General features: G+C 48.3%; 1 pseudogene; it reads right to left on the bottom strand.

Moving 5' to 3' along the window:
- Positions 1–7,607: 7,607 nt before the first annotated feature.
- On the bottom strand, positions 7,608–7,781 carry LOC117283949 (annotated as a pseudogene).
- Between the last annotated feature and the right edge of the window lie 771 nt (positions 7,782–8,552).

The following is an 8,552-nucleotide window of genomic DNA, read 5'->3' as shown; positions in this document are numbered from 1 at the left end:
TTTTTTTTTTTTTTTTTTTTTTTTTTTTTTTTGTACTGGGGATTGAATTCAGGACATTGCGCTTGCTAGGTAGGGTGCCACTGAGCTACGTCTTCGGCTCTTATAACTCCTTGTTTTTCTACAGATAAGGTAAACAAGAAGATTTTTTTTTTTTTAGGTTAGGGTCTCACTATGTAGTTGAGACTGACCTGGAACTCACTGTGTAGCCCAGGCTGGTCTTGAACTCACAGCGATCCTCCTGCCTCAGCCTCCCAAGTGCTGTGATTACAGGCATGTGCCACTACCCCCGTTTCAACAACAAGATTCTTGCTAACAGAATTCAGTGATGGCCTAACTTCTCAGAATCTGTCTTCCTGTAAGGCTGCCCCCTTTGGCCCAGTACTAATAGGGCAGACAGTTACATTCCTGTAGATGAAATCTTTGCAACTTTTAAGGAACTATGTACCCTCAAAAGTTACAGATGAGGTTGGCAACTGTCCTGTAAACAAAGTTCATGATGTTCTGTTCTCACAAGATGGGAACAAAATTGTCATCATGTGAGAAATGACTAACTTGCTTTTTATTTGCTTCTGTAACTTTGCTTGCCTACCCCCTCAGTTTCAGGTCACTAGAAAGACCACCTCTTTGATCAAATGTATAAAAACTGGAACTCCTCTTTCTTCAATGCTCTTTCTTTGGATAGGAGTCCATTGAGCTGGTGTACACCTTAAAACTTAAAGTAAAATCCTCCTGATTCCCATTGGTCTCTATTGACCCTTGGAATTCTGCAACATCTTAGTATTGAAGAGACAAGGAGACAAGGTAGGAGCTAGGGAGTTTACCCTTCTAGGTCATATACCAGTGAGCTGCCTCTAACCAGGCCCTACCTCCTCACTACAAGTGAGCTGCAGCACCCTCAATAATCCACTTTCAAAAACCCAAGACAAGAGAGTACGTGAGGCTTTGGAGGACGCTGATATAAACCATAACACTTATCTATTTTATTCCACTGGTCTATATGTCTTTGAGTGTGTATGTGTGTGTGTGTGTGTGTGTGTGTGTGTGTGTGTGTACCATTACTTTGCTGTCTTTGTTTCTATTGCTTTGTAATATGTTTTTGAATTGGAAATTGTGATACCTCCAGCAATGATCTATTTGCTTAGAATTTAACTATGAGGATTTACTGAGATGAGGGATATCAAGTTCTTGATGCCAGAGCTTGATAAAGACATGAGTCCAAAGCATGAGACCTCACCTGAGACTCACAGCTCTGAACTGCTCTCTAGGCAGTCAGGCCTCAGTTACAGATAAACTCAAGTGAAAATGTGCTATGTGGAATGTAAGGATCATGAACTTATGTCCCACATCCTCTTCTGGAACTGGATTTTGAGGGTCTTGGGGTCCTTATTGTCTCCCATGTCTTCTTCCATCACCAGATCAGCAAACTCAGCAGGCAACACGTAGCCCAAGAGTAGTAGAGTCAGGTTAGGCGGGCTCTGGGGAAGGAAGGGTGGATAGTATCTCAGGGTAAGGAGATGGGACCTGGAGTGGGACTAGGGATATAAGAAATGGTCAAGATCTGGGGTGAGTTGACTCACATATGCATAAATAGTTCAGCCTTTGTTCCTGAAGACAGTTATATGGGCAGGAATCTGGGGGTGCTATGTCCTTGGAGCAGGAACCTCACCACCTGTGTCGATGTGCTCTGCAGAACAGTCTGCTAGTCTTTCTGTCCATTTCCTTCTGGGTGTCAGTAAAGTCTGGGAACTGGCTGTTGGATGGATAGTACGAAGTTGAGTATTGGATTGTATTGGTGTCGTCCTGAGAATCACCCCAAACTGGTTGTCCTCCCAGACTACTGGGTCTCACCATGGAGATGCTCCAGCCATACTCATAGTTGTTGACACCAATAATGTTTGGGACAGGTTGAAAAATCAGGAGAGGCTAGCAGTTCTGGGTGATGTCTGGGCAGGGAAGTCCCATCCATTATACCAGCAATTGTAGTGTGTGTGACCATGGTGGTATAGAGGATGGATGATGAAATCTCATCTCAGAAATGAGACTTAGATCAGTCACCAAGAGGCCCACAGGGGCTATCTCATAGGGACTCCCAGGAGAAACCTTGAAGCCAAGATTGGAGTCTGAGGTTGAAGTCTAGGGACCCTGAGCCAGGACTCATCACATGGGAAGGGTGGCTTGAACCTGCAGGCACACAGTGACTTCTGATGACCCCAGAGCCTCCCTGGACAAATGCACCAGTGGAACAGAGCACTGGACCCAGCAGACTGCAGTGCCTGGTGAGTTATTTGGGTTCAGACATTCCACAGGAGAGAGTGATTGGCGAGTAGCCTGAAGTTGACTTTTGTCCCACAGTTTAATCATTGGCCTTTGCTCCACAATTTAACCATTCTCTCTTTGGCCAAATTCCCCACAAGCAGTGGTCTTGAAGGTCTAGGGGGAATTTAAGGTTTGGCATCAAGGTCAAGTTTCAGATGTTTTCTAGCTCCCAATGTGTTACTTCCACTGTTCTAACTCATCCTGGGATTCTCTGCCTATCCAGAGATATCCCCCTCCCACCTCCACTCACCTAGACTTAGGGTATCTCAATCCTCATTTCCCATGCAGGGCTATGAGGACACCAAGCCATGGAGATGACACAGTTAGTTCAGAGCAGTAGGAACTGTCTCTACCATACATCTTCCTCCACACCTGAGAACATTCAGCCTGATCTTGGTAATATCCAGCATTTCCTCATCACCCTTATCCCATAGGCATCTCACCAGGGTCTCTGAGTCTACTTTCTCATAGGCAGACAGGTTGGCCACCATCTGTAAATGGTTTGGCAAAGGGCTGAAGAAAGGGAGAGAAAGTGGTGTGCCCAAGGCTCAAGTTGGCTGTGAATGACCCCCAAATTTCCCAGGATACCCTGTGTGGATTGCTGCAGGTGTGAAATTGTTCCATTTCCCTGTTGCCAGAAGTCTCAGCTAGAAGGTCAATCCCACCCGTTGACATGGTGCCGCTGAGTACAGCTTTGCCAGTCACAGAATATACTCAGCCTCTGTGAAGAAAAAGTGTGTGGATTCTGAGCTTTGAGGATCTCAGCAATTCCCAGGAAGGCCGTTGATTCCAAGGCAGTTTGACTGCCTGTTGTTCCCACTGAACAGACAGAGGACCAGAGGCTCTTAGGGTGAGGAATCAGGGTAAGAGGGAGGAATCTTTGGCTGGGGTGATTGAGGGCACTCACTGTGGAGATGCCCTCAGATGAGCTGGAGGTGTGGATGGGCATCAGGGCCACCTCACTCTTTATGATAGCACCATGGAAGAATTCTCAGGAAATGGGGGACATGACTTGTAAGGACATGTTTGTGCCACGTGCAGATGCTCCAAAACAGGTGACACTATCAGCTTTGCCTCCAAAGTGGAAGATATTTTGTTGCACCCACCATAAGGCAGCCACTTGGTCCCACTAGTCCCAGTTACCAGGGGTGTGCTGGTCTTTAGTGCTGAGAAGTGTCAGGGACAAGGTTTGCAGGCCTGTCCTGGCTCTGCTCAGTCTCCACTTCTTAGACCAGCCCCAGGCTTACTGGAAGAAGGACACCCAGGATACCCAGGCAGTACCAAATAGTGACCACCACCCAGTGTGGATCTGTCATACAAGGAAGTCATACCTACAACTAGTATATCACCATGGATCTATACAATTACCTGGAAAAATCAAGACAGATGCCATATGTGTCTCATCCAGCCCACACCTGCTGGTCTACTCATACACTATCCATTGCTTTGGCTCAGTGTAGCTGAGAATAGATAGAAGACTTTCTCTGAAGTACCTGTACATCCAGGCACAGGCTGCAGGCAGGGGTGCTAGGATGGAGCTCAGATTTCCAGGGAGGTTTCAAGGTTGATGAAGTTCTTGGAGTCCTACTCCTCCTGAGGCTGGGCAATAGTGGCTATTAGGTGTCTCTGTTGGAACCATTGGCTATAGGTGTTGACGTTCACTGTTTATCTCTATAACCATCTGGTTCAGGAACAGGAGAGGAGCCTGACACAGGTGTTGCAGGTGGGAATAGAGGTTAGTTTTCCAAAGAAGAGTCGTGGAGTGTACTCCATCCCAAGGCTAGACTGTTAGGGAAACTCATCTCCCCAACAGAGTTTCCACTTGTAACAACATGGACTTGTACCTCGGATAGGGGCATCTAGCCCTATCAGCTGATACACTCTGTGTGAAGGATGGGGTCTCCAAGAAGCCACCACTTCTGTCCTCCTCAGGTGTCTTCAGTATCTGTTGCTGGAGTCAGAATTTCTTATACATTCATAGAGCCAACCATACCCTCTCCTGAGACACCTCCTCTGGTGGCAGAGAATACTTGGCATAATGCAAATATGAGGACAAATATGTCTCAATTCCTCTCTTCAGTACCAAGAGCTGATGCCTTCTGGGTGCCAAACCCAGAGCCAGGTCTCACTGTGAGAATCCCTCCAATGCAGATGAGAACTGGCTGTGGGGTTTAGATGGCAGAACTACTGCAGCCTGGCCCAGAGCTCAGAGCATCTGAACCCTCCTCAGGGTCTGAATTTCCCTAACTTCCCAGAGAGCTTAGTTGGCATGGCAAGAAGTTCCATTCTGCACACCACTCCAGGATTCAGGGGCCTCAGGCAACACAAACTGCAGTGGTCCTAAAGGTGACTTGGCAAAGGGAATTCCCAGGAAGATGTGGACCCCAGATTGGTGCTATCCGTGTGGATGAAACTGCTGTGCACCTAGTTGAGAGGGGGTGGCAGAGTCCTGGGCTGTGGGCACAGAGATGCACATCAGGGATGGCTCTTTCTAGGCAGCTGCCTCCCACACTGGGGATGTTGCCATGTCCTTGTCATGCTCCACAAGCATTATAAAGGGAACCCGATCTGCGAACACTGGCTTGACACATTCTCCCAGTGTCCCACTGCTGTCCCTCATCTTAGCCCCAGCTTACCCAACCAGGCCCTCTCAGGCTCCTTGTGGCTTGGAACCAACATTTGGCTCTAGGAGCTCAAGCAAAGGGCCTCACATGCTGATGTGGCGGGAATGGCCTTTGCACTAACTCCAGTCCTTGGAGGACTGTAGAAATAGACTGAAAAGTCTCCAATCTTTGGGGATCTCACACTCAAGGTGGAATGGCAAAGAAAGCATCCTTCATGCAACGAATATAACCAAACCATAAGAACCCTGAACTCCACTGTGACTCAGGTCAGGAAGAAAGGAAGCACTTGATTGTCACCAAAAAGCACAGATAGAATTAGGTTGTCCAAGTACTCATAGTTGTTGAAAATGGATGATGGGAACTTTGTGTTTATTAACTCTTCTTTCTGCCACACAATGGGCTCAGACCTGGGTGCTGTGCATCTTTTGGTTGGTCCTGCTTCTCTCTGTGCCTCAGGGTGAAGAAAGGTGTTCAGCTAAGGCCACTGTTCCCCTGCTGTTGTCATCTCCACCAGCTGGCATCTCTCTGGCACCACCCTTCTGTTATCTCAGGTCCTTGTCCTTCCTCTGTAGGATGTCACAGAAAGGGCCAGATTTCACTAAAAAAGTTAAACACCTCAAACACCCTGGGGGAGCTAATGCTCCCCTCCTCCACCCCTTCCGTTTGCATCAGGGTCTGATGACACCTGGTACAGCCGAGGCCAGAGAGGCAGCCACTCAGAGGAACCAGATAAGGCAGTTTAACAACATTTTTTTCCAAGTCCAAATGTGCACTTCTATTTCTTGTAATGTGCTACCTATGTAGGATCCCTTTCCAGATGACACCTTTGTCCATGTAATTCACTGTGACACTGATGCCTGTTGACAAAGCCTGCTGCAATGTTCCTGGTAGGAGGCAGATACATCCTCAGCAGGAAGCTGTCCCCATGTAGTGGTGTTAGGTGTCCCCTGTGCCAGGAGGTAGAAACCCAGGACTAGTAAGGGTTGAGTTTGTGACCATTTAGGTGAAAACCAAGGGTGAATGCACAGCATGTGAGGCCTGTGGCCTTGATGGTCCCTTTGGAGAAGCTGGGTCTAGGTGAGATTACTCTGTGTCCTCTCATGGCTCCTCTGTGACCCAGAACATAAAACTATTTAAGACAATTTAAGCAGGAGCCATAGGTGAGGTTTGGCAGATCTTCCTGCCTGGAAGACCTAGTGCCCTCTAAGAGCCTGGTCAACAGAAGGTAAGGAGGGAACCTGGCACAATGCAGCATGGGGATAAAGGAAGTGAGGATTCCTCATGAGAAGATTGTACTTGGGAAGAATGAAGGAGATTTTCACGTCCCACAGTAGGAGCCTTTGGATTGGGGAAAGTCCAAGGCTGCAGACACAACTTGCACATGGGATCCTCCAGGCATCAGCTTCTGTTAAGGGCCTCAAGATTGCTTGGCAGGCACAGAATATATCACCTTTGCTTAGAAAGTCAAACCATGCCTTTGTCCAGGTTGGTTGCATGAGTTCTGCTTTGGGATGTGGTGCCCAGGGACTTCTGTGCTCCCTAAGGACAGTTGTCTTGCCTGGGGCACCTTTGGAGAGTGCCAGGGCACTCTTACGGCTAAGGAAGTGTCACACTCAGAGCCAAAGGGCAGTAGGAAGCTATTACTTTTTGCTACACACATTGGCCAGGAGCAGCTACAGCCACAGCCATACACACAGAAGGAAAATGTCTCAAATCCAGCTCCTGCCAGGAGGCTTCTGACCTGCCTGTCCAGCGCTTCTCAGAGCCTTTCATGATGCATACCCTTCTCAGTGCTGGGTGTACTCTGACACTCCTTTCTGTACTTCAGGGTGCTTGAGGGTGGGTACTGAGTGGGTACACATTTCCCACAATGTCATCTGCCATCTCCACCAGCTTCTCCCTCCCTGGCATTTCTCTCTGACCTCATTCCTACTATCCTTCAGTCTCAGGTTCTGCTTTTTGCACACTTTGAAAGATGCAAGCCAGGTCTCTACTGTCCCCTACAGGATTCTCACCTTGGCCTGGGACTAGAAGAATTAAGAGCCTGCAGACCACAGATCTGGGTGGGACACACAGTTGGTCCAGTTTCATGGTCGGGTCACTCACATGTTTCTGTGCTGCCGTTGGGTGGGCTCTGTTTCACTCGAGGGTGACCTCAGAGCAGGGTCTGGCCCAGGTTGGACTTTGGCTCAGCAGAGAGTAGGCAGGGAGTTGGGTGGGCCAGGCTAAGTGAGTGGTGCATAAAACAGCCCTGGTTGGTCAGGGGTCACTGGGAACCAGTGGTCAGAGGGCAGGGCATGGTCACCTCCCTTCTGTCTGGGCCCCTTTCAACATCTCAGAAAATGCTGTTTTTGAAACATTAGGAGCCCTCTCCTTAAACCTGGAGTCACTGAAACCACTGTCTTTGCAGTCACATATGTGGGAGGTCAAGAGGAGGGAGGGAAAAGCTTTAATTGGAGAACCTGGGAGAACTTCTCTGAGGAGGTGTCAAATCGCGACTCCCAGAAATGGAGAAAGGGAGCCTTTTTTGATGGAGCTGAAGGAAACAGCTTGAGCAAAGGCAGGGAGGTGAGATACCTAGTGACAATGGTGGATGGTTATTCCAGGGCTGTGGAGTGGTCGAAGCCAGATGTACCAGATTTGCACCCACATCCCTGCCGCCCTTCATGCCCTGCTCATATGTGATCCTCCTCTCTAATCCCTAACCATCAAGGCACAGACCACAGGTGCTGGAAAAGCTGAGATGAAGCCAAGCCATACAGCGAAGTCCAAGTTTTCAGTTAGCAATAATCGTGCCTTGGATAAACCTCACTGGCTACGATACTGCCACTGCGCAAAGCTAGCCAAGTCCAAGATTATTGAAGGCCTAGGATCCTTCCCCTCCTAAGGCTTGGAATATGTCACTCTCAGGCTTATGACTGATAACTTGCTTTCACTGACATAGACCTGTCTAGTACCACTGTTGTTTCTGTCTAATCTGGGAACAGAGGAGAAGCCTCCAAAACCACACAGGTGCTCAGTGGAGCTAAATTCCCCATAGAAGAGTAGTGGAGGACTAGACTGTCAGAGAAATTCACCCATCGCATACAGTCTCTAATTGTAAGACCATACACTTGTTCCTTGGCAATGGCACTTGGCCCTGTCAGAGTTCACAGTAACTATGGAGGGTGGGGTTCCCTAGAAGCAACACTGTTCACTTTCTCTGAATATATAGCTTCAGCTTTTGGAGCCAAGGACTTATATAAGGTTCATAAAGCCAAAAGAACCTCATCCAGAAATATCTCCTCAGTAGCAAAGTACATGTGGCAGGGCGTAAAGCTAAGCACATATGTGTCTCAGCCCCTATCTTCCACACCCAGAGCTAATGTGTTCAGACTCCCAAGCTCTAAGCCAAGAGCCTGGAAAAATGCTTTCATCATCTGGGGCCTCAGCATGCTCACTGTGGGAATCCTCCCATTTAGAAGAAAATAGGCTGTGGAGTTTAGATGAAAGAAGGACTGTAGCCCCCTTCAGAGTTCAGAGCATCCAAATCCACCCATGTCTGAATTCCCCAGCTCCCCAAAGAGCTTACACGGCAGGGTAGGAGGTCTCATCTCTCACACCACTCCAAGG

The sequence above is a fragment of the Fukomys damarensis genome, unplaced genomic scaffold (assembly GCF_012274545.1).
Source record: "Fukomys damarensis isolate Sample0158 unplaced genomic scaffold, DMR_v1.0_HiC HiC_scaffold_32, whole genome shotgun sequence".
NCBI lineage: Eukaryota > Metazoa > Chordata > Mammalia > Rodentia > Bathyergidae > Fukomys > Fukomys damarensis.
This window is presented reverse-complemented; position numbering and strand designations above follow the sequence as displayed.